Below are 25,434 nucleotides of genomic sequence, written 5' to 3'. Positions count from 1 at the left end.
CACTGAACTGTGCAGACATCAGCGAACATCCCCATTTCTGACCTTATGTTGGAGGGAAGGTCATTGATGTAGCAGTTGAAGATGGTTGGGCCTGGGACACTGCCCTGAGGAACTCCTGCAGCGACGTCTTGGGACTGTGATGATTGACCTCCAACCACCACAACCATCTTCCTGCGGTGTCAAGGCGGGTAGATGGAATTAAGATACAGATCAGCCATGATCTAATTGGATGGCGGAACAGGTTTGAGGGGCTGAATGGCCTACACTATGGTGTCAGGTTGGCTTCCCTGGTTGATGATGTCACCTGAAATCTGATATTAGATTGTCACCTTGTATCTATTCTTTCCTATTGCACTTTATTTTAGGAGCTAAAGACATTGAGAAAATCCAACTGAGAGAAGAAACGTGAATGATCTCGAGGATAATTTTCAGCTCGGCCATGTGGCAAAAAAAACATGTTTGAACAACTCAATAAAAATATTAACTTTTTAAAAAGATGGCTCATCCCATGTTCATCCATTCCTGATGTATAAGTGACTGTACAAATATGCCTAATTATGGCACCAATCGGCACTCTTGTATTGCTGTGTGAAGAAACGGACCATTACTATATCAATGTGAAAATATATTTACAGTTTTTCTATAATAAAAAGTAAATCAAAAAAAGTCCATACCGTAATTGTTTGAATGTTTCCAAATGTTCCTGTTTGTTAGTAATTGTTTTTAAAAGCTGAACACAACTAGAATAAAAAAAAAGTAACAGAACATTAAAAAGGTGGAAGATTTTGGTCCACGGTAGCTCAGTGGGTTGGTGTGGTATAGAATTAAACAGACCAGGAAGGTTCATCTCGGATTTAATTAATCTCTGATTTAATTAAGTTAATCAGTGTCAGCTGAGATGCCACAAGTTAGCCTTACTAAGCTACAAAAGAGTAAGGAAATATTGGTCAGGGTCCTTTCTCCTGATTCTTATCCAGTAACATCTGCTTGAAGTGTCCTCACATGGAATTTGGGTGAGGCTCGGATTAGAAAGTCTGGACTTAGATCTGGAGTCATTCCACTGATAAATAGCTCATTAATACTCACTGTCTCGTCTCTCATCTGCAGAATGGCAAGATACTGGTATCTGCAACCTCACAGCCCAAAGTGAGTCACTGTCCTCAGGTGAAGGAGGAAAAGGGGGAAGAAATGGGAGTAAAATCGTTGAAGACTTTTCAACTTAGTATATTCAATTTAAATCTAATCAATTAAAACAATGCTAGATTTATTTTCCCCTGATATTCTTTTTGTGTTTTTTTGATTTGTTCAAAGTTTAGCAACTTTTCAAAATGGGAGTGAATATAATTAATGGTAGCACCAACAATTGAAACGTTCGGGTTTTTATTTTGATCGACACAGTTAAATCCTGCAATTATTCTGTTAATAACACAGGTGGTCGATCTAAAATAAAAACTTATCTTCAACACCCATGATTCAGCAGCCAAATTTCCTTTAAGGTTACCGTGCAGCTTTTTTTGTGGTGCTTATGCTATAGAGGATTTCCAAGCCAGATCTCAGGAGATGGCAAATTAGACAACTGCCCAGTCGTGACATAGGAACAGGAATCGGCCGTTCAGCCCGTTGAGTCTGTTTTGCCATTCAGATAGATCTTGGCCAATCTGTATCTTAAATCCATCTACCCGCCTTGGTTCTGTATCCCTTAATAGCCTTGCATAACAAAAATCTATCAATCTCTGTTTTGACATTTTCAATTGACCTCCCAGCCTCAGCATCTTTTTGGGGGAAATAGTTCCAGATTTCCACGACCCTGTGTGTGAAGAAGTGCTTCCTGACATCACCCTTGAATGTCCTGGCTCTAATTTTAAGCTTATTCCCCCTTGTTCTGGACTCCCCTACCAGAGGAAATAGTTTCTCTCTATCTACACTATCAAATCCTTTAATCATCTTAAACACTTCACTTAGATCACCTCTTAATCATCTGTACTCAAAGGAATACAAACCTAATCTTCGCAACCTGTCCTCATAATTTAACCCTTTTTGCCCCGGTATCACTCTTGATTAGCCCGCAGCCCACTTGCTTGGCACCCCATCCACCACCTTAAACATTCACTCCCTCCACCACCGGCGCACCGTGGCTGCAGTGTGTACCATCTACAAGATGCACCGCAGCAACTCGCCAAGGCTTCTTCAGCAGCACCTCCCAAACCTGTGACCTCTTCCACCTGGAAGGACAAGGGCAGCAAGTGCATGGGAACACCACCACCTCCAAGTTCCCCTCCAAGTCACACACCATCCTGGCTTGAAAATATATCGCCGATCCTTCATCGTTGCTGGGTCAAAATCCTGGAACTCCCTAACAGCACTGTGGGAGCACCTTCACCACACGGACTGCAGTGTTTCAAGAAAGCGGCTCATCACCACCTTCTCGAGGGCAATTAGGGATGGGCAATAAATGCTGGCCTTGCCGGCGACGCCCACATCCCATGAATGGATAAAAAAAAACTCTGGTGAAGCTGTGCTTGTGCCCTTAAACCAATATATCCTCCCTGAAGTGCAGCGCCCAGAACTGAACACAGTGCTCTAAACGTGTCATAATCAAAACTTTATCTAACTGTAACATAACTTCCACCCCTTCGTATTCCTGTCCCTTTGAAATAAAGGCTAACATTCCATTAGATTTTAAATTATTTTTTCCACCTGTCCGCTAGCTTTTAGTGATCAAATCAAATTAACTGCAGGAGTAAATGATTTGAGATTCATGTAATTATGTGTAAAATTAAAAAAAAGTCACAATTGGATAAGCTGTAGTGATGCATTCTAGCAATAATGCAATGTAGACACTAGACTACATCACTTTAAAAAGGTTTCACATTTGTCTCACCTTCCTTCTTACTGTTCAGTTTAGAATTAATTGTCCTGGCCAATATTTATCCCTCAATCAACATAACAAAAACAGATTATCTGGTCATTATCACAGTGCTGTTTGCGGGAGCTTGCTGTGCGCAAATTGGCTGCCGCGTTTTCCTACATTACAACAGTGACTAAACTCCAAAAAGTACTTCATTGGCTGTAAAGCGCTTTGAGATGTCCGGTGGTTGTGAAAGGCATTATATAAATGCAAGTCTTTTTAAATTAAAGGAATTCCTTTCTTTCAGTTTATACATGTCAGCTGTGGCTCAGTGGGTAGCACACTTGCTTCAGAGTCAGAAGGTTGTGAGTTCAGGTCCCACTCCAGGGACTTGAACACATAAAGCTAGGCTGACACTCCAGTAGCGTGCTGCATTGTCGGCGGTGCCGTCTTTCGGATGAGATGAGACGTTAAACTGAGGCCCTGTCTGTGCTCTCGGGTGGACATAAAAGATCCCTTGATGCTATTTTGAAGAAGAGTAGGGGAGTTATCCCAGGTGTCCTGGACAATATTTACCCCTCAACTAACATAAACAGATTATCTGGTCATTATCACACTGCTGTTTGTGGGACCTTGCTGTGCACAAATTGGTTGCTGTGTTTCCCACATTACAACAGTGACTCCACTTCAAAAAGTACTTCATTGGCTGTAAAGCGCTTTGGGACGTCCGGCTATATAAATGCAAGTCTTTCTTTCATTTTTATAATTCCTGCATGAACTACAACCTCCAGGGTGCAATTGAGACAGTGAGCCTGCGCACTTGTCACAACACCTCGCTCGGGGCGAGATCCCGCCTCTTTTGATTGGGTGAACGGCGGCGCCAATCCGGAGACGGAGCGTAGGTCGACGCCCCATGCTGATTGGCCCGGGCCCGCCGTCAATCAGCGGAATGTACCTGCACTTCCTGTTGTCAAGTTGTTTTGAAGGGGGCGGGGCGGGGACCAGCTCAGCTCAGCTGGTGTCAAGTCTCCGCTGGAGATACTCAATCCTGCCATGTTGAGCAACGTATCAAGGCAGAGCACAAATGCACCGCTAGCACCAGTAAACAACAAAGGCTGCGAGAGATTACTGCTCTGTGCAGAAGAGATCATTTAGAAAATTATTCAGCGGCACGAATATTATTTCTTTATTCAGTGGAATATCAAAGGGTGCCTGAGACAGAATATTCAGTGGAATGACAGACTGCAGTCTCAGTAGAGGGATCGGTGAGTACAAGTGTCGCTGGTCAAATGCGAGGACAGTTTAATTGCAATCAAAATAAAGGGGTGGGTGGGGGAACAGAAACGTAGAGAGATATCATTGTACGGTGTGCATTGAATGGCTGGAAGAATTGGAATTGTATTGATTCGCGTGAAATACACAGACTTGTTTTTGTTATTTTTATGCCTGCCTGTTTGCAGTATTGTATCCCTCCATTTACCCCCCCCCCCCCACACACACACAAGGGCGGTAGTACAGTAATTATGTTGCATCTGAATGCAAAAGAAAATGGAAACATTGCATCGCTATCCCAGTGTACTGTGAACACAGTCGGCAGCGCAAACGTGCCCCCGTTTGCTAATCTGTCATTGCATATAATGGGACGGCGCGATGCTGTGTGTGTACATCGTATCAGAAACCGGGCGTGCTGGATCTGAGCTGTCGAAATATTGCTCCTACCTTGTCGGGAGGAAACTATGGACTTTAGTGATAAGCCCAATCCCAAGGGGTAATTTGCATTCATAGGTGGGGTTTTTTTTAGGGGAGGAGATACGGTTTTAAAATGCTAGTGTAACAAAAGTGAAATAAGCTATTGATTCAGTAGAAATCGAACACCCTTGAAGTGTTCGGCATTTCAACAGTGCAATCATTTATGCAGTATTTTTTTTCTTAAGTTATTCACCTAACTGCTGTACATAACCAGCATAAAGGCTCCCAGGGTTAGACAACTTGGAACAGTGGTATCTCTGTATGAACAGCACCGCCTGACCCCAGCGAATCTGAAAGTAGCATTTGCAGCGGACATTGTATCGGAGCCTGGATGCGCGTGTGATCATTTCAGTGTAATTAATCAGCATTCGGCGGCGCTGTAATGAATCGTAAGTCGTGTCCGCTTTTTTGAATGGGGATATTATTATGAACGGTTCATTCCGATTGCAGTTAATTTAATGTGCAGGCCATGCTTTTTTTTTCTCTCTCTCTCTCCACATTTCAAGAATGACATGATTGCATTTTGATTTTATAAGCGCTACAGTTCCTTTTGTGGCCGAACAGTAGATGGTCAGAATGAGAAACACCCTCAATACTGCGAATTCAGCGTTTGCAGGACGCCAGGTTATATTTTTGCAACACTCGCTGGAAATGGTCACATCTGTCGTTTTTGCGGTATGCACCGTGTAATCTCTAAATAATATCTGGGTTGTTTACAAATAATGTTGCTGGAGGAATCTTCTCCCCTATCTGTGGTAATGTGACACTTCATTGATATGAGAGAAAAGGCTTATTGTATGGGCATTGCATCATTGCACCTGTCCAATTATCATTTTAAACGCTAACACCCTTTAGGATAACAATAATTATGGTTCCCCGCGATCATCATAGAAAGTTATATACAGATACATGGATTAATGTTATAATGATTCGCATTTATTTTGTTTTATTTCATTTCGCATTTTTAATATTGTATTGGGGATATTAATATGTGAAAATTGTACATGCTGGAACTAAGAAGTCTTAACATGTTTACAGCGTGGAACACATGTTTTAAGAAAGCTCTTGTCGAACATTCTTAAAAAATGTCAGCTTGTGGAACTAATAAGTAAATGTAACGGTTGAGTATTTTTCAATTAAATCTGTCTGGGATGAAGTGCTTTCTTTTAAAAAAAAATGAAGATTAAATGATGCGAATAAGGAGGGAGTTTAAATGAGAACCGCAATTTATTTTATAAGTGTGGTCATTTTAAGCTGAATAGTTACATTGCTGCATAGAACAAGCATCTCCTAGATGCGACTTTAAAAAAAAAAGAGAGCAGCTCTCGAGCTAGAATTTGAGGTGATTTTCAATGTGACCCTCACAGTGAAACGGACATTATGTAGAGGGTACAGAAATCTGAATTTGCGAGAGCTGCTGGAAAGCAATTAAGTTGTATCTGTTCGGGAAGAATAAATAGGCCAAATTTCTCCATGTTGACTTTTTAATGACCAATTCAGTGCTACTTTAGCCTTGATAAAGGAAGAGAGATGCAGCAGTGAAGGATTTAAAATGGGGGTGGGGAATCAGAACAAAGTATTATAGTTGCTGGAAACTCAGATCGAACTTTAAAAATGAGCAAACGTTGGTATCTTTTAATGTTGTTTTTGATTGTATTTCCTTTTGATTGTATTTCCTTATCATATTTCTCTATCTGTAGCTGATCATGAAGGCAGGATGGTCCCGCCAGCAGTGACCTTTGCACGCTCTTACCAATTCTACTCCTTGGCAAACTTGGTGCGAGAGGTGCTGGGACGGTGTGGGAAGAGAATGCTTCCCATATAGTTTCCCTTCCTTTTAGATGAGCTAACTAAGACTGAAAAATGTGCCTGAGTATGAGTGGCACTCGAGACTTGCACACCTCAGTATTGGGACTCATGTACAGCTGGGCTGGGTCAGATGCTTTCTGTATGAACTAAGAGGTTTTTGCGAAAATAAAACTCGGCAAAATTTCAAACCGAATTCTTAATTCCTACCTACCTCAGATTGTCAAGAAGTATAAGGGAACAGATAGTGCTCTGGAATGTCATTCTTTATCATGGCCGCACAATGTTATCTATCTAAATAAAATGTAGAAAATTGACTTTAAAAAGTATTGTCAATACATAATTTGCTTGTCACAAATACTTTGCATATAGCCTCATAATACATCATCATGTAAATGCCATCCTTGTTGTGATAAAGGAACAGAGACTGCGAGGTTGATAGTGTTTCACACACCTGCTTTGATTACACTTGGGCATTCCAGTCTGCTGAGAATATAAAATGTACATAGATGACTGAAAGCATAAACAGTTATTAAGACTTAAGATGTTTAATTGGGTGTAAATAACAGTGAAATGGGCAACTACTGGAGAAATTAATGGGACTAAAAGCTAACAGATCTCCTGGACCTGATAGTCTACATCCTGAGGTTTTAAAAGAGTTGGCTGCAGAGATAGTGGCTGCATTGGTATTGATCGTCCAGAATTCCCTCGATTTTAGAATAATTCCCATGGAGTGGAAGGTAGCAAATGTAACTCCGCTAATTCAAGAAAGGACAGAGAGAAAACAGGGAACTACAAGCCATTTAGCCTGACATCAGTAGTAGGGAAAATGTTAGAATCTATTATTCGGAACGTGGTAACAGGGCACTTAGAAAATCATAATATCATTAGGCAGACGCAATGTGGATTTATGAAAGGGAAATCATGTTTGACAAATCTGTTAGAGTTTTTTGAGGGTGTAACTAACAGGGTAGATAAGGGGGAACCAGTGGATGTAGTATATTTCCTCCAGTTTCCTCCCACAGTCCAAAAATGTGTGGGTTAGGTTGATTGGCCATGATAAAAATTGACCCTTAGTGTTAGGGGGGATTAAATACGTGGGGTTACAGGGTTACGGGGATAGGGCTTGGGTGGGATGGCTGTCGGTGTAGGGACCGGGTGCTAGGGTTTGGATGATCAGCCATTGAATGGCGGAGCAGGCTCGAAGGGCCGAATGGCCTACTCCTGCTCCTATCTTCTATGTTTCTATGTTTCTATAAGGTGCCATGCAAGAGGTTGTTACACGGATTGGTTAACGGACAGAAAACAGAGAGCAGGAATAAATGGGTCATTTTTTTGGTTGGCAGGTTGTAACTTGTGGAGTGCCACAAGGATCAGTGGTTGGGCCTCAGCTATTTACAATCTATATCAATAACATAGATGAGGGAACCAAGTGTAACGCACCCAAGTTTGCTGATGATAAAAAGCTAGGTGAGAAAGTAAACTGTGAGGAGGATAAAAAGAGGCTACAAAGGGTTCACTGAGTGGACAACAAGGTGGCAGAGAGTATAATGTGGGGAAATGTGAAATTATCCACTTTGGTAGGAAGAATAGAAAAGCAGAATATTTTTCCAAAAAGGTGAGAGACTAGTAAATGTTAGTATGCAGAGGGATTTGGGTGTATGCAAATCACAAAGTTCACATGCAGGTACAGCAAGCAAGACAAATGGTTTGTTGGCCTTTATTGCAAGGGGCTGGAATATAAGAGTAAGGAAGTCTTGTTGGAATTATATAGGGCTTTGATGAGACCACACCTGGAGTACTGTGTATAGTTTTGGTCTTCCTACCTAAGGAAGTATATACTTTCCTTAGAGAGGGTGCAACAAAGGTTCACTAGATTGATTCCTGGGATGAGAGGGCTGTCCTATGGGGAGAGATTGAGTAGAATGGGCCTATATTCTCTGGAGTTTAGAAGAATGAGGTGCTCTCATTGAAACGTATAAAATTCTTAGAAGGCCTGACAGGGTAGATGCTGAGAGGCTGTATTCCCCTGGCTGGAGAGTCTAGAACTAGAGGTCATAGTTTCAGGACCATTTAGGACCAAGATGAGAAGAAATTTCTTCACTCAGAGGGTGGTGAATCTTTGGAATTTTCTACCCAAGAGGGCTATGGATGCTCAGTCGTTGAGTACATTCAAGGCTGAGATCAAGAGACTTTTGGACTCTAAGGGAATCGAGGGATATTTGGATAGAGGGCGGGAAAGTGGAGTTGAGGTCGAAGATCAGCTGTGATCTTATTGAATGGTGGAGCAGGCTCGAAGGGCCGTATGGCCTACTCCTGCTCCTATTTCTTATGTTCTTGTGTTCTAACTGTAAAGATTCACTTTAATGAATTGTGTCTGGGGTTCTCTTGTCAGCTGTGGAAAAATAGACAGTTGATATTAATACTTGTGGGTTGACATAGCAAATGAGTAATTGAGAACTGGGTGCCCCACAATGGGAAGTAAAATTAATACTTTCAGAGAGACTGATATAGTTTCGAAGCAGACTGTTTTTGCCAGCTCCAGGAATTGGGCTTCGCCAAACACTCCCCAAACGATGATGCTGCCTCACGTTTTAAACATCTCTTAACAGGTAAGATGGGAAAATATAATGATCTTGAATTTTTGATGCTGAAATACTAAGAAGAAAAAAGAAAGACTTGCATTTATATAGCGCCTTTCACGACCACCGGACGTCTCAAAGCGCTTTACGGCCAATGAAGTACTTTTTGGAGTGTAGTCACTGTTGTAATGTGGGAAATGCGGCAGCCAATTTGCGCACAGCAAGCTCCCACAAACAGCAATGGTGATAATGACCAGATAATCTGTTTTTGTTATGTTGATTGAGGGATAAATATTGGCCAGGACACTGGGGAGAACTCCCCTGCTCTTCTTCGAAATAGTGCCATGTCCACCTGAGAGGACAGATGGGGGCCTCAGTTTAATGTCTCATCCGAAAGACGGCACCTCCGACAGTGCAGCACTCCCTCAGCACTCCACTGGAGTGTCAGCCTAGCTTTATGTGCTCAAGTCCCTGGAGTTGGACTCTGAACCCACAACCTTCTGACTCAGATGCGAGTGTGCTATCCACTGAGCCACAGCTGACACTGTGTATGAATTACTTAACTCCTTGTGCCTTGGACTGGTTCAAATAATAATAACCTACGTTACATTACAGATGACTGCTTTGTAGGTTTATTATTCTGAAAAGTGTGAGCCTGTCTTTGAAGCTAGTCTTAGGATATCATATGACAGGAGTGCCAGCTTGCATTAATTCTTCAGTTTTGTAATCCAGAGCTGAATTCTTTTTATTTTTCATCTCTTCTTCTCTCCTTTCATGATTACTTGCTGGGATGCACTTCCACTGGCACCTGTCATCCTTCAATTTGTCAGCATCAACTGTGAGTGTTGGCAGGCATTTGAGCAGCAGTCCATGGTTCAAACTATTTGCATATCCAATAACACGTTCACACCTGGACTTCCAGCAGGTGTTATTGAAAAGTGATTGGGAGCAGTAATCCTGGCTGTAAAATGCTTTCATTACACAAAAGTTTAAAAAGTCGGTGAAGTGCGATGAGAATGTTCAAAATGACTATTAGCCTGGTTTGCTATTTGAGAAGCCTTGGGCTCAAAGAATTGGCAAGAGTTAAATTAAATCTGCGCTCATTTATTATGAGGTGTGAATTTGTCGGGTGGATGAGAGAACCTTGCAAGATGTGGTACTTTTTTCCCTCTCGCTCCCTCAGTATCCAGTACTGACTGGGAAGGTTGGTTAGGTGCTCCACTCATAAATCTTTGAGGAGAATTACTCCTATAAATGGGCTTTTACACCATAAAGTCAGTGCTACAGTATGTGAAAGGAAATTTTTTTTAGTAGCTATTCATCCTGTGGAATATGGAAATTTGTACCTCAGTTTGGAAGCAAAATCTTATGCTGCTGCTCACCTTTTATCGCCACGTCTGCTGAGTTGACTGAGGCCTTTTGTATAATGTCATTGTAACGGACATGTTGCTGGCACAAAACGAGCGAGCTGCTGATTGCATTTCAGCCGTTGCATCTCTCTCAGTTTTCCTGAGGCAAAACTGCTTTCACAATTGTGGATTCTTGAATCATTTATGAATTAGTTATGGTGCAATAAATTTGTTGGGAACTTTTTTTTAATGAAGGACAGATGCTCACTCGGGAGCCTTTTATGGACTCCAGCAAATGCGTGGAGAATCGTGCAGTTTTAAATTAAAAAAAAAAATCTAGTTTCTTTGTCAACATTAAGAAATTCTTTACTGGGCGAGTACTGCACGTCCATATTGCCCATCTTAATGGTTTCTTTGAATAAAATTGCCAAATTGGTGCTAATTGATAGATAATGTTTTGATATACCCCTGCACCCACTAGGAACTTAATAGAGTCTGCCCGGACTCATTTCACGTAGGACACTTACCAGGTGTCCAAGACAGTATTTTCATGTGCAGTGTATCAAATACAATTGAAGAAACATAAATGGACTCACAGTTATAATTTAAAATAAAGTTCCATGCCAGACGATAGCAGGATCTGGACAAAAAAACCCAGGGCTGGGCTGACCAGTGGCAGGCAACATTTGCACCACACAAATGCCATTCAGAGACCATCTCCAACAAGAAAAGGCCCAACCACCTCCCCCTGACCTTCAACATCCTGGGGTCACTAGTGACCAGAGCTTTATTGGACCATCCATATAAAGAACGTGACTACAAGAGCAGTCCAGAGGCTCGGTACCCTGTGAAGAGAGGCTCGCCTGCTATCAGGGCTCCTCAGTAAGGCAATAGTGCTAAGAACTGGAAGAAGGGATAACAACATTTTCACCTGGTGTAAATACTCACTGTACATTTTAATAAGGCATGATTTGAGTAAGAGCTAAATTTACCTATTTGGGAAATAATGATTATTGAAGGTTTATTGATTCTGAGCTGAGGGATCAGCTCTTTGGTTCTCTGTACTTTGGAACCCTGGACAGGCAGGTGGCACTCAAACACTGGTAACCAACCTGCAATTAGTGAACGAGCACTTGACGTTGCTTCTTACATTTGAGTGCGACAGAAAAGGTGACGTAAAGGACAATAAAGTGATACGTTTATTTGTTTGTTAACCACAGTTAAATGCATTCCAAGCTAACCTTGACCAGTATCCACATTCGAGCGAATGTAATGTCCGGCTTATGTTTGAAGTCTGAGGAGAGTGCCTGTCTTGCCAAAGCACACTTGAAGGCTCATTAGGATGCAGCGTGGTTTGGGTTACCAAAGGAATTCACTCATTCTTGTAAGAAGGGTTGATGCATATTGGCCTTCTGATTGACCATGAGGCATGTGGCTGATTGTGATTTATAAAGCAGACAGTACAACACTCATCAGCATGCAAGTGGCATCCTGCCTACAGATACACCAATAGGCACTAACATCAAATTGTCGTGCTTTCTGCAAGTTAAACTATCAAGGACGGAATAGAGGAACCCGACATAGATTTTGAACTGAAAAATGAATGAAACAAAAACTGCTGGAAATACTCAGCAGGTCAGGCAGCATCTGTGGAGAGAGAAACAGAGTTAACGTTTCAGTTGGTTGACCTTTCGACAGAACAGGTCAGTGAGTTTGCAGCATTTATTTGTTAGTAGTAGGCAAGGCTGCATTTATCTCGCGTTCCACTGAGAAGGTAGTGATGGACCACTTCAGAGGGTCTTAGGAGTCACCCATATACTGTGGGCTAGAGCTACCTGTAGACTAGACTGAGTAGGGGTGGCAGGTTCCTGTCCCTGAAGAACATTCATGAACTAGTTGGCTTTTTATGCCAATCTGGCAGCTTTCTTTGGTGCTAGCCTACCAGTTACCAAATTTATTAAAGAAAGAAAGACTTGCATTTATATAGCGCCATTCATGACCACCGGACGTCCCAAAGCACTTTACAGTCAATGAAGTACTTTTGGAGTGTAGTCACTGTTGTAATGTGGGAAACGCGGCAGCCAATTTGCGCACAGCAAGCTCCCACAAACAGCAATGTGATAATGACCAGATTATCTGTTTTTGTTATGTTGATTGAGGGATAAATATTGGCCCCAGGACATGGAGGATAACTCCCCCGCTCTTCTTCGAAACAGTGCCATGGGATCTTTTACGTCCACCTGAGAGAGCAGACGGGGCCTCGGTTTAATGTCTCATCCGAAAGACGGCACCTCCGACAGTGCGGCACTCCCTCAGCACTGCACTGAATTCAATTCATAACTTGACATGGTAGGATTTGAATTCATGACCTGCGGGTTGCTGGTCCAGTACTGTAACCATTACATTAGAAACATAGAAGATAGGAGAGGAGCAGGAGTAGGCCATTCGGCCCCTCGAGCCTGTTCCGCCATTTAATGAGATCATGGCTGATCATCCAAATTCAGTACCCTGTCCCTGCTTTCTCCCCATATCCCTTGATCCCTTTAGCCTTAAGAAATATATCTAACTCCTTCTTGAATATAATTAATGAATTGGCCTCAACTGCCTTTTGTGGTTGAGAATTCCACAGGTTCACCACTCTTTGGGTGAAGAAATTCCCCCTCATCTCAGTCCTAAATGGCTTACCCCTTATTTTTAGACTGTGGCCCCTGGTTCTGGACTCCCCGCGCCATCGGTAGCATCCTTCCTGCATCTAGTCTGTCAAGTCCTGTTAGAATTTTATAAGTTTCAATGAGATCCCCTCTCATTCTTCTAAACTCTAGCGAATATAAGCCTAATCGACCCAATCTCTCCTCATACGTCATTCCTGCCATCCCAGGTATCAGTCTGGTGAATCTTCGCTGCACTCCCACCATGGCAAGAACATCCCTCCTCAGACAAGGCGACCAAAACGGCACACAATACTCAACGTGTGGTCTCAGTACACTCAGTAAAATCTATCTTCATGCATGGCATTTTGTAAATAACAAAGCCACACAATGGGTGTAGTTGAACCAGATTCCAAGAGAAACAACTGATCATGTAGCAAATGAAGGTAGAAGCTTTCTTCCACCTCGGAATGAAAATGCAGCTCGTTGTTGATGGTTTCCATGTTTGACACATACCTATTCTAAGGAGCGTCTTAAAGCAAGAGAGGGAGGTAGAGGGATTTAGAGAGGGCCGAATCCCAGAGAGTGGGGCCTAGGCGGCTGAAGGCACAGTTACCAATGATGGGGCAAAAGGAGGGAGGCACGCACAATTGGCTACAGTCAGGAAATGCAGAGAGGTGATTACGGGGCTTTAGATATAGGGAGGTGCGATGCCATTGAGGGTTTTGAACACAAGGATGAGAATTTTAAATCTGAGAGGTTGAGGGACTGAGAGCCAATGTAAGTCAGTGGTGATGGGCGACTGGGGCTTGGTGCGGCCTGAGATATGATCAGCAGAGATTTTATGAGCTGAAGTTTATGGAGAGTAGAAGATGGGAGGCCAGATCAGCAATCTTAATTCCCCAACAAACGTGCAAGATGAGACTTGCTGGCCCAGATATTCCGATCACAGCGGAGGCCTGCGATCTGGAAAAATCTGCGCCCTTACCTGAGGGCTCCCGGGACGCGCACAATTCCGATCCTGGGCCTCACCAAACTGCCGGTGCGCAGGGCCCAGGTATCCCAGAGGCGCAGGTAGTTCGCAGCGTCCCTGGGATCTCGTGGGCCATGGGGAGCCAATCACCGAAGGGAATCTCCCTTCATACACTTGAGAGGAAGTCCTGTCAAATATATGAATAGAGATCACCCCCAAAACATAGTAAAACTTTAAATAAATTTTTAAAAAATCACATTTTTAAAATGACTTGAAATTACAATAAATTAACTATTTTAAACAAAAATTAAAATTTTTGAAAAAAATAATTAAAGTTTTTTACAGGGCTAAAAATAAACTTACCTTTTTTTAAAGTATTTTTAAATGATAAATCAGTGAAAAATTTTTTTTTTCCCTTTTTTTCAACTCTTATCCTGGTAAAAGGAGGCCTTACGTCTGCTTTTACCAGGTGCAAGAATTGTAAGTGTTTTCTGCGGGCAGAGGGTCTCCAAAAAACGGAACTCTTCCCCCCGCAGAGGCCCTTCTCCCGGGCAGCTGGAGGTTCTGTCAAAAGCTTTCTTGACAGATCGGAAATACCGGTTTCCAGCGCATGCGCACTGCATGCCTCAAACCGGCCTATCCGATGTCCCTACGGGTGGGTACACAGCGCGTACACACCCATAGGGAATAGGGATTGGAATATCCGGCCAGTTAACTCACAGAACAGGGATCGAAACTCAGCCCCTCTGCTTGATATGATTTGGTCCTGCATCCGGCAGTCCTTCTACCTACTAAACCATCAGGGAAACCTTAAATGTCTTTCTGACCAGTTTATCTTTTTCTTGCCTGCTCTGTTATTTGTCTGTTTCTCGCAGATCGTAAGCCTTTAGCAAGAAGCAGTATGTGGTATCATTTTGTTTTGAGAGCCATGTCGGACATAACTGGGCACGAAACAAGTTTCAGACAAGATTTTGTTGTTGCTGTTTTTGTAGGTGTTTGTGCAGAAGCTAATAGCAATTTTCATTGGCATGAAGGTAAAAATATTGTATTAAATCAGGGTGAATGGAATTAAGTACTGCTGGATGAACGTGTAAATTTTACCTTTTAATAATTTTTTGCTGTTGTGCCAGAGTGTCAAGGAAGAATGGGTAAAAATAACATTGCAGATACAAGGAAAATAGTCTTTCTCCTTTCATCTTACATTCACCTTATCCTGGAGCATTTATAGCAATGGAATCTATTCTTGGAAGAGAAATATGGCTAGTTATCATTTGTTAAAGTAATCCTGGAGGTTGGTCATGAATGATAGAATGCTGTACAATAATTTTGTAATTCTTTTCTATAAATGTACTATTTCTATTGATTGTATTAAACTTTATCCTGAAAATATGTTATACAAAAATGTCGACAAATTGGATGAGGAGACATTACATTTCCCCCCGCTATTGTAGCTGTTAAAATTGGCAGTGTTTCATTGCTTAGTCTTATGCACTACCTTTGGTCAACCCTGGTTTTGTATCTTGCTTTGTTCTGTACAAAACAAAGGGTGACCAAAGGTAGTCCTCACTTTACATAATGTGAAGCAAAACAACTCGATTCCGCTCCTTCCACAGGCTTTCTCCATGCGTATGTGTCCCAGATAATAGTGTTCAGCGACAGCCCATAGAGCCATGAAATGTTCCATACAGATTGTCTATGAACATTACCTAATAAGCGCGACCACAGTGCATTTAATTACTTCATGCAGTGTGATTTTTGCATGCAAAAAATCATAACTGCCATTTCCGGATGCACTTGCAATCAATTTCTGAAAGTTATGAACTTAGGGAAATATTCCATATAAAAAAAAACACAGCAAAATGATGTAAAGAATGGGCTTTATATCACTGTCAATGGATGGGGGAAGAGGTTGTTACATGTTGCTATCTATAGTGTAGATTTAAAAAAAATCCCTGTCCAATAGCAAAATCAGCAATAAGACTAAATCACATTAAATATGTATCATGGGGGGGGTGGAGGGGGAGACAAGATAAGGAATTATCTTCCATCCCTCAGCCCTGTACATATCCTGTGGTTTGGATTACTAGGTGTGTATTGGAAAACAAGAGTTGGGGGAAGGCCCAGACTTGAAAAGGCGCGACGGAAGAGTTGTAAGAAGGAACCACATCACAGCTCTCTCTCTCTCTCTCTCTGGGAAGCTCTCTCTCATGGAAGCTAGCTCTGACTACAGCTAGGTGTAAGAAGGAAGGGAAGACGGTCATCTCCAGCTCCCAGCCTGTGATCGACGTCGGCCACGACCAGCCGGACGGGTGATTGTAAATATTCAGTTGACTCTACAAGGGGTTTGCACTGTGTAGGCAGCTGCAGTCAGATAAAGGAGGACGGGGACAGGTCATCTCCGATCCAGGCCTACAATCCACAATGGTAACGACCGGCCGGATGGGTGATTGTAAGTTTCAACCAAATCTCAGCAGGGTTTTGTCTGTGTTTTGTTGGTTTTAATAAACTAACAGTTTTGGGTTGAACCTAAACCTTTGTGTCGTCTACCATTTTGTTCCTGTAAAACCCAGAGTCAAAGAACCCTTGTAAGGACGAGGAAACCAAACACCTTACAATAGAAACTAGCATGTTTCCCAGGCAGAAAAACAGGATCTTTTGAGCAATCCAGCTGTTGTATCTGCAACACAAAGGTTAATTATCAGTGAAAGCAAATAAATAATGGAGCCGCACTATCTCTTAAAAGAGGGTTAATATTGTACAGGCTTTGTCGCTGAAAGATTGAATAGAAGACCTCGAACAGGGGGTTTAATTTCATGCCTGCTTCTGGATGAAACACTTCGCAAGGCGCTTTGCAACCTAGCAGTTTTGCACAAGGCTGATTTGTAACTAGAAGCATGAATTGCCGATCCGAGGAAAACTGTCCTCCGAGTAAACTGTTAAAACTAGCTTCGTACTCGTCAGCATTTAGTGTTGCAGAATTTCGAACAGTAGAAATGGGTGAAGGGCTTAGTGTGTACACAGGTGTGATTTGGTCATCTGGGTAGACTCCCGTACTGATGTGATCGGAAACCTGGCCTGGAACACAATCGAGGAAGAAGAAATAAAGGTCTATTTGTTATTGCTTGACATCCTACTTGTTATCATAGATGGTTAATTCTGAATTGTTAATTTTTCAAGCATTTTAATTCTGTATTTTCCTCCAGACACCGTCCAATTATTAATATATAAGTTGATCTTTAATATCTGCGTTGTCTTTTCAAATGAGTGCTACTTTACAGATCTGTTGGTTACTGAAATTGCTTGGCAGAATAATGTGGCTTGCTAGTAAATATTTCAACATATAAGCACCAATAATGGCTTACAAGGTGCTACCAAATACAGCCTTTTTTAATATAAAACTACTTTTTTAAAAAACCAGTAGGCAAATATTGACTGGACGTTTCTGCTGTTTGGTCATGGGCCTTACACCACCGGGACCTGGGTTCAAAATCCACCCAGACGAAAGGGGGTGAAAGTATCTTCTGGCTAGATGTAAGGACCCCGTGTAAATTAATTTGGGGTAGTCTCAGTAAGTTCTATGCCAGTCCAAGTACAAACCTTTCTTTAATTTGGCACTAATTGGTAATCTCATTATACGCAGGTGGGAAATGGGAAAGTAATTGATGCAGAAAGGGGTCCTCCCCTGACAACGTATCTGCTCCCCAACCTTGGGACAGAGCAGAGGCAGCTTTGCTCCTCATCCAACTCAACTGTGTCTAATCCGGGAGTGTTTGACTTAGATACTGCATGTTTAAAATGGATAGTGTTGCATTCCCTAGTTTAAGGAACATAAAACTCGCAACAAAAGTTTTAAAAACACAAACAGTTGCAAAAGCAGTAGTCATTTAACATATGGAATGATTGTCAGAAAGGCAAGCAATAGCCAATAGGAGTAAAATTGGGCCGAAAACCAACAATTCACTTATTAATGGCTTGGTTAAGCAAGAACATAAGTTGTTCTACAGTAGACACCGTGTATGGCATCTTGAACTATTTTATGAAGCAATTGTATATTTTAAGTGTTCCAGAGACATACAGCTATTACTAATTTTCAGATCCTTTACTATAGTACTAATATTGAAGTAGTATCCTGATCAGACAACAACAACAGCTTGTATTTATATAGCACCTTTAATGTAGTAAAACATCCCAAGGCGCTTCACAGGAGCGTTATCAAACAAAATCTGATACTGAGCCACATAAGGAGATATTGGGGTAGATGACCAAAAGTCTGGCCAAAGAGTTAGGTTTTAAGGAGCATCTTAAAGGAGGAGTAGAGAGGTGGAAAGGTTTAGGGAGGGATTTCCAGAGCTTAGGGCCTAGGCAGCTGAAGGCATGGCCGCCAGTGGGGGAGCGATTCAAATTCAGGATGTGCAAGAGGCCAGACTTGAAGGACACCATTTGCCTGCAAATTCTCTCTAAATTTGCACAGCCTGAATATTTTTACATGGAGACTTGTACCCAATCTAGGACTTGGAGAACTGCTTTCTGAAAAAAATTGCCATTTTTAAAGTTAAATCAACAACATTTTCAGAGATCCTTGAGGGAGACTTTTACCAAATTGAATGGGACCCAAAACCATTTTTCATCCACAAAATTGAAAGATGACAAGTTGGTGTAACTCATTTTGGATTGCAATTTAATCAATTGGAGGACTTGCATAATTACTGCGTGCAAATGTGTTTCACTCTGGTTAGAAATATATTTTAATTCAATTTGCTACCCAGAGAGAGAGGCAAAGGCCTAGAAATTCAGTGGGTTGCGCCAGCCGCTAACGCCATAAAAGGGCTATATTTCCGGCGCTAGACACTTAGCGCCTGAACGCAGTCCGATCTGCGCCGACGCCCAAATTCAGTTGACATTTAGCGCCGGCGCAAAGTGTTTGCGCCCGCTCAGGTGCGCGCGCAGCTTATGATGTCATATCGTCGCGCAACGCTGTTTGTGCGCCCCAAACCGGAAATTCAGTGGCGCCCGCCCAATGTGGGCGTGGCGCTGCTAAGAACTGTGAGGTGGAATGCAAAAGAGGCCCTGTGGGCCTCGGGGAGCGCAAATTAAAGGGCACTTACACTGACCTATAAAGCCCAGCCATTTTGCTGCAATGACTTTACTGCTTTGGATTTCTGGACAGAGACCAAGGGACAGAGGTTACAGATTTGGGACAACATAGGAGAGGTATTTTTGGCTTCTGGCCAGTGCTTTGACATTTGATTCATTGTGATTTATCTGTTCTCAACTTTATTATGGGGGCTGTATGGGGGGCCAACCCTCAGTTGCAGCATTATGTGCGAAGGGCTCGCAGACGCTGTGAGAGAGGGCCAGCCATGCCTAGACGCAGAGGGGCAGCAACGTAGGCCTTACCCACTCAGGCAATACCGGCAGCAGGTGTCCTATCTCACCATGACTGCGGCGCATTGTGTGAAGAGGCTGCGCTTCAGAAGGGAGGTGGTTGCAGAGATCTGCCAGCTGCTTCACACATATCTGCGTCCACAGCTGATGTGCAGGACGTCTCTCTCGGTGGAAGTGAAGGTCACGGTGGCTCTGAACTTTTATGCAAGCGGCTCCTTCCAAGCCGCTGCTGCGGACATAGCGAACATCTCCCAGTTCGCCGCGCATCGCTGCATCCGGCAGGTCACCGATGCACTTTACGCGAGGAGACACCAATTCATCTCCTTCCCCATGACCCGACAGAGGCAGGAGCAGCGTGCAGTCGGATTTGGCAGGATCGCGGGCTTCCCCATGGTGCAGGGCGCCATTGACTGCACGCATGTGGCTATGCGGGCACCTATCCACAATGCCGAGGATTACCGCAACCGGAAGGGCTACCATTCCCTAAATGTACAGCTGGTGTGTGACCACAGGCAGCGCATCCTAGCTGTCAATGCCCGCTTCCCAGGAAGCAGCCACGATACATTTATCCTGCGCCAGACTACTGTGGCTGACATGTTCGAGGCACAGCCTCCACCAAGGGGATGGCTTATCGGGGACAAGGGCTACCCTTTGTGTACATGGCTCATGACCCCGCTCCGCGCGCCCAGGACCCCAGCGGAGGAGGCATACAACGAAAGCCATCAAGCCACAAGGAACATCATCGAGCAAACGATAGGCGTCCTCAAGCAACGGTTCCGCTGCCTGGATCGTTCCGGAGGATCTCTTCAGTATTCGCCGGATAGAGTCTCCCAGTTCGTCGTCGAGTGCTGCATGCTGCACAACCTGGCTATCCGCAGGACTCAGGCACTGCCACCTGACATTGCACCACCACCTCAGGAGGACGAGCAGGAGGAGGAGGAGGAGGAGGAGGACCAGCCCAGGAGGGAGCGACAAGGGCCAAGGGCCGTCCGCCGGGGGCTTATTGATCGACACTTCTAGGCACCCTGTCAGGGAATGGCCTGTGGCAATGAACGCACCTGAGGCAGCCGCTCCGCAAGCCCTCAGCCGGTTAACGCAACAACCACTTCAAACATGACACCTGGACATGCTGAATAAATCAAAAGCTTTATTTCACAAACTCGGGGCCCTTCCCACATGAAACAGAAAAACAGACAAGACCCCCAAAAAACAGTCAAAAACATCTGTCACTCCCAAAACCTGGGGAGGGCTAACAAAACTTGCCCATCCAAAAGGCCTTCAACAGCGGCCTTACAAAAATAAGCCCCCCCCCCACAACAGAGACACCCCCATGAGAACAAAAAATGCCTTGATCCTCGGCCTTAACAAAATAATGCCCCCCACAACACAAGCCCCCCAATATAAAAGAAACCGCTCTCACCACACTCTAATGGGTGTGCCGAGAGGGCGAGTCCTTAGACAGGCTTCTCCGGCCCCTGGCCGACCTGCTGCTCCGCCTCAACCTGGGCCCTGCGGGTGTGGCGAGGCTGGGGGAAGGCTCATGAGGGCCACAAAGCGTGTCGGCAGATGCCCTTGGGGGTCGGCCTAGACGAGGCCTGGCCCGGGAGGGGCCGGCTGCTGACTGCTGCAGCTGTGGCTGGGCAGCATCAGTCTTAGCAGCAGCTCGTCGCACCTTGGCTGGGGGAGTGGCAGTGTCGGCAGCACCATTGGGGGCAAGCTGGCTGATGGCAGGTGCGCGCTGCTCGCCAGAGACAGTGGCACTCGGCCGGGCTGGCAGTGTAGCAAGCGCAGCAATCTGGGGGAGGCCAGACCGCTGTGCTGCAGCAGGGCGGCGGGTGCCATGGCGATGCCTCCGTGCCACAGCGAGTGTGGCAGAAGTGAGTGCCCGAACTGCCCTGGTATGTGCCTGCATCAGCTCTGCCAGTGTCTGGACGGCACCACTCATCTCGCGAGTCGCGTCCTGCGCTGCCGCCAGTTGCTGCACACCCGCGTCCTGCGCTGCCGTGAGTTGCTGCACACCCCTGTCGTGCGCTGCGGCCAGTTGCTGGACACCCCTGTCGTGCGCTACCGTGAGTTGTTCGAACCCCCTGGCCTGTGATTCCCCGAAAGCCACCACACTCTGAGCCAGGGACTCAATGGCGTGAGGCATCTGTTCGACCACCCCCATGAACTCTTGGTGGCGCCGCTCAGACGCCGCCGACATCTCATCGAGGACGCGCACCTCCTGGGCGAGGACCGTGCCCGGACTGGAGGGCGGACTCTCCCTCCGGGGAGAAGGCCGCCGAGCTGGCCGACCCTTCCCGCGTGCGTCGACCCCACTTGGGCCAGGTTCTGCCCTCCCCTCCAACACCTCCCCCCTCTGGGCAGAAGGCCGGCGTGCTGCCGGAGCCTTCCCGCGTGCGTCCACCCTACTGGGACCAGCTTCGGCCCTCCCCTCCAACACCTCCCCCTGGCTCTCCTGCAGGCCAGAAGTCTCCCCTCCATTGCCATCCCCTGGCGCGGAGGAGGGTTCCCCCGATGTGCCGCCTTCCTCCTGGTCCTTGACGTCCTCCTCCTCCAAGGGCCTGGCTCTCTGCGCTTCAGGGACCACCTCCTCCTCACCAGTTGAAAGCAGGAAGGCACAAGAGTAGCTTTAGAGTGAGGACAGGCCGTCAGCGAGGGAGGCCTGAGTGGTGCATTATGCGCATTTGTCGGTCAGTGGGAAAGGATGTAGATCTGAAGCGCGAGGGCAACGAGAGAGGTGCAACCGGTCACGTCCTTACCAGTGGGTACCAGTACAGGGTCCGCCTCGCCGATCGCGACAGGGCCAGTCACCCGGCCACGCATGAGTCGTGCCACGCTCTCCTCCAGATCAGTGAGCGCCTGGTACTCGGGACGGCCTCCACCAGTGACAGCCTGGCTCCTTACATTGCTCGCCAGCTTGGCCTGCAAGAGAAAGGACGGCCTCTAAGTACAGTGTGGTGCCCTGTCGCTGTGTGCACTGCCTCCCATGGTGGAATAGCTTGGCCAGTGTGGTGCCCTGTTGCTGGGTGCACTGCCTCCCATGGTCGAATAGCTTGGCCAGTGTGTTAAGTGCAGAAAGTGCTATTGATGAACATGCAAGTGCCATTGCTGCGGGAGGAGGGCTGCCCATTAGGCCTTTGAGGTCCCTTTGCCCATAATGTGAGGTGCACATGCAAGGATGAGGGGGACACTGGAAAGGGTACTCACCTTCACCATCCGAGTGAGGTCGTTGAACTTCTTGCGGCATTGGTCCGCACTCCTGGGGACATCACAGGTGGATGACACCCTGCGGGCGATTTTGCCCCAGGCTCTCCTGTACTGGCTCCTGGGAGCCTTCCTGCCACTGTCCGGGCACAGGATCTCTCTTCTCTTCTCCACACCATGAATGAGCACACTCAGAGCATGCTCTGAGAAGCGCTGCGCTCGCTCACGGGCCCTCTCCATTGCTCCAGGTGCTATTTTGGCACACCAGTAGTGCTGAGGCCTAGCTGCAGGGCTCCAGTATGCAGGGCGTGGCAGCAGTCAAAGTTGACCCTTCCCCCTTTAAGAGCTGGCCGGCGTCAGGGTGTCTGCTGTCAATCAAAACATGACCGCACCTGTGCTGCGCCCGGCTTCGGCGTTATTAGGCCGCATCGCCGGCTTAGCGCCGGAACACAGCATTTCAACGCCAGTTTCAGCGCTCGGCCAAACTTAGGGCCAACTCTACTGAATTTCGGCGATGTGGCCTACACTTTCTGGCGGCCGCTAACTTTAGCGAGCGCCCGACTTTAGCGCCCCAAAAGTGTCCAGACTGAATTTCTAGGCCAAAGAGTTTTATTACTTGGAACAGGAGGCATTATCATATGCTCAGGGATAAAGAAACTTTTTGGACACGTTACAAGAACCAAAAAGAGCTCTCCTCTGCTCAGCACAAATGCACTGTTCAATCAATGGAGACTCTGTCAGCCATTAAGTGATGTTCATGCAGTTGCAGATTGCAGTGCTGTGTTTTATATATGTACTTAAAATACTGTGTTTGGAATTTAATGCTCATGTGATCCCTCCATCTAACTCATCCTTCTATAAAAACCTGCAGTCCGCAGAGTGTCTCATAGTGCTTCACATCCAACAAATTACTTTTGAATGACCAGCTAATCTATTTTGCTGGTGTTGGTTGAAGGAAGCATTTTGGCCTGAGAACGCCCTGCTTTTCTTTGAATATAAGAACATAAGAAATAGGAGCAGGAGTCGGCCATTTGGCTCTTTGAGCCTGCTCCGCCATTCATCAAGATCATGGCTGATCTTCGACCTCAGCTCCACCTTCCCGCACTATCCCCATATCTCTTAATTCCCTTAGTTCCCAAAAATTTATCGAACTCTCTCCTGAATATACTCAATGACTGAGCAGCCACAGCTCTCTGGAGTAGAGAATTCCAAAGATTCACAACCCTTTGAGTGAAGAAATTTCTCCTCATCTCAGTCCTAAATGGCCGACCCCTTATTCTGAGACTGTGACCCCGTGTCCTAGATTCCCCAGCCAGGGGAAATATTTTCCCAGCATTAACCCTGTCAAGCCCCTTAAGAATTTTATATGTTTCAATTAGATCACCTCTCATTCTTCTAAACTGTAGGGAATATAGGCCTAGTCTACTCAATCTCTCCTCATAGGGCAATCCCCTCATCCCAGAAACCAGTCTAAGGCAAGTATGTCTTTCCTCAGGTAAGGAGACCAGAACTGTACACAGTACTTCAGGTGTGGCCTCACCAATTCCCTGTATAATTGTAGTAAGACTTATTTACTCTTATACTCTAATCCCTTTGTAACAAAAGCTATAATACTATTTGCTTTCCTAATTGCTTGCGGTACCTGTATATTAACTTTCTGTGATTCATGCACAAGGACACCCAGGTCCCTCTGAATGCAAACATTTCCCAGTCTCTCACCATTCAAAAAATATTCTACTTTTTTGTTTTCCTACCAAAGTGGATAACTTCACACTTCTCCGCATGGCATTCCATTTGTCATGTTCTTGCCCACTCAGTCAACCTGTCTAGATCTTTCTGCAGCCTCTTTCCATCCTCCTCACAGCTTACTTTCCCACCTAACTTTGTATCATCAGCAAACTTGGATACGTTAACTCAGTCCCTTCATCTAAGTCATTAATATAGATTGTAAATAGCTGAGGCTCAAGCAGTGATCCTTGCGGTACCCCACTAGTTATAGCCTGCCAACCCAAAAAAGTCCCCTTTATTCTTACTCTCTGTTTTCTGTCCATTAAATCCTCAATCCATGCTAATATATTACCCCCAACCCCATGAGTCCTAATTTTGTGTAATAAGCTCTTGTGTGGCACTTTATCGAATGCTTTTTGAAAATCCAAATACACTACATCCACTGGTTCTCTCTTATCCATCCTCCGAGTTACATCTTCAAAAATTTCTAGCAGATTTGCCAAACACGATTTCCCTTTCATAAAACCACGTTGGCTCTGCCTAATCATATTACGATTTTCTAAGTGCCCTGCTACCACATCCCTAATAATAGATTCTAGCATTTTGCCATGGGATCTTTTGCCTTCACATGAACAAGTACAGGAAACTTTGTGCTATCCGGCACCGACGGGACTGAGCTGTTGCCGTTCCCTCAAAACTGCTGGACACACCAGCGTTAATGTTGAAGCATACGGAGCTTTTCATCTCCGTATCTGACAACAAACACTGTTGCTTAGCAACAGCTTCTAAACAGTCGGCCCGTACCTTGGAAGCGTCTCTGTAGCTTAGCAACAGCCTCAGAGAGACTTTCCAGAGCCTGACTGTTGAAAAAAAAGCCACGAGAAGAAAAAAAAGCCACGAGAAGAAAAAAAACCTAACAAAACGGCTCCTGATTTTTGCCGGTGGCTCGAGCTTGCCGGACACTTAGCCACCGGATAACACAAAGTTTCCTGTAGATAGGGGCTCAGTTTAACGCCTCATCTGAAAGACAACACCTCCAGCAATGCAGCACTTCCTCAATAGTGGACTGAAGTAGATGATGTGCTCAGGTCGTGGAGTGGGTTTTGAACGCCCAGGTTTCCTGATCCTGTGCTAACAGGGCTACCAGATGAGCTATGCC

The 25,434-nt window shown here is 45.1% G+C and overlaps 1 protein-coding gene across 4 annotated transcripts in view; it reads left to right on the top strand.

Moving 5' to 3' along the window:
• Positions 1-3,856: 3,856 nt before the first annotated feature.
• The window catches only part of ralgps1 (Ral GEF with PH domain and SH3 binding motif 1), a 905,396-nt gene continuing 883,818 nt past the window's right edge, over positions 3,857-25,434 (top strand). Inside the window, exons 1-2 of one of the 4 annotated variants that reach the window (XM_085965595.1) lie at positions 3,857-4,113; positions 4,783-4,986. The gene's annotated coding sequence lies outside the window, so the exon portion shown is untranslated. The remainder of the gene's footprint in view (positions 4,114-4,782; positions 4,987-25,434) is intronic. The other 3 variants (XM_085965594.1, XM_085965598.1, XM_085965599.1) reach the window with 3 other exon arrangements.

Source organism: Somniosus microcephalus, chromosome 23, assembly GCF_052327205.1.
Source record: "Somniosus microcephalus isolate GS21.2 chromosome 23, FLI_Smic_1.0, whole genome shotgun sequence".
Lineage (NCBI taxonomy): Eukaryota > Metazoa > Chordata > Chondrichthyes > Squaliformes > Somniosidae > Somniosus > Somniosus microcephalus.
The sequence above is the reverse complement of the archived record's forward strand: the minus strand, read 5'-3'. Positions and strand labels throughout refer to the sequence as shown.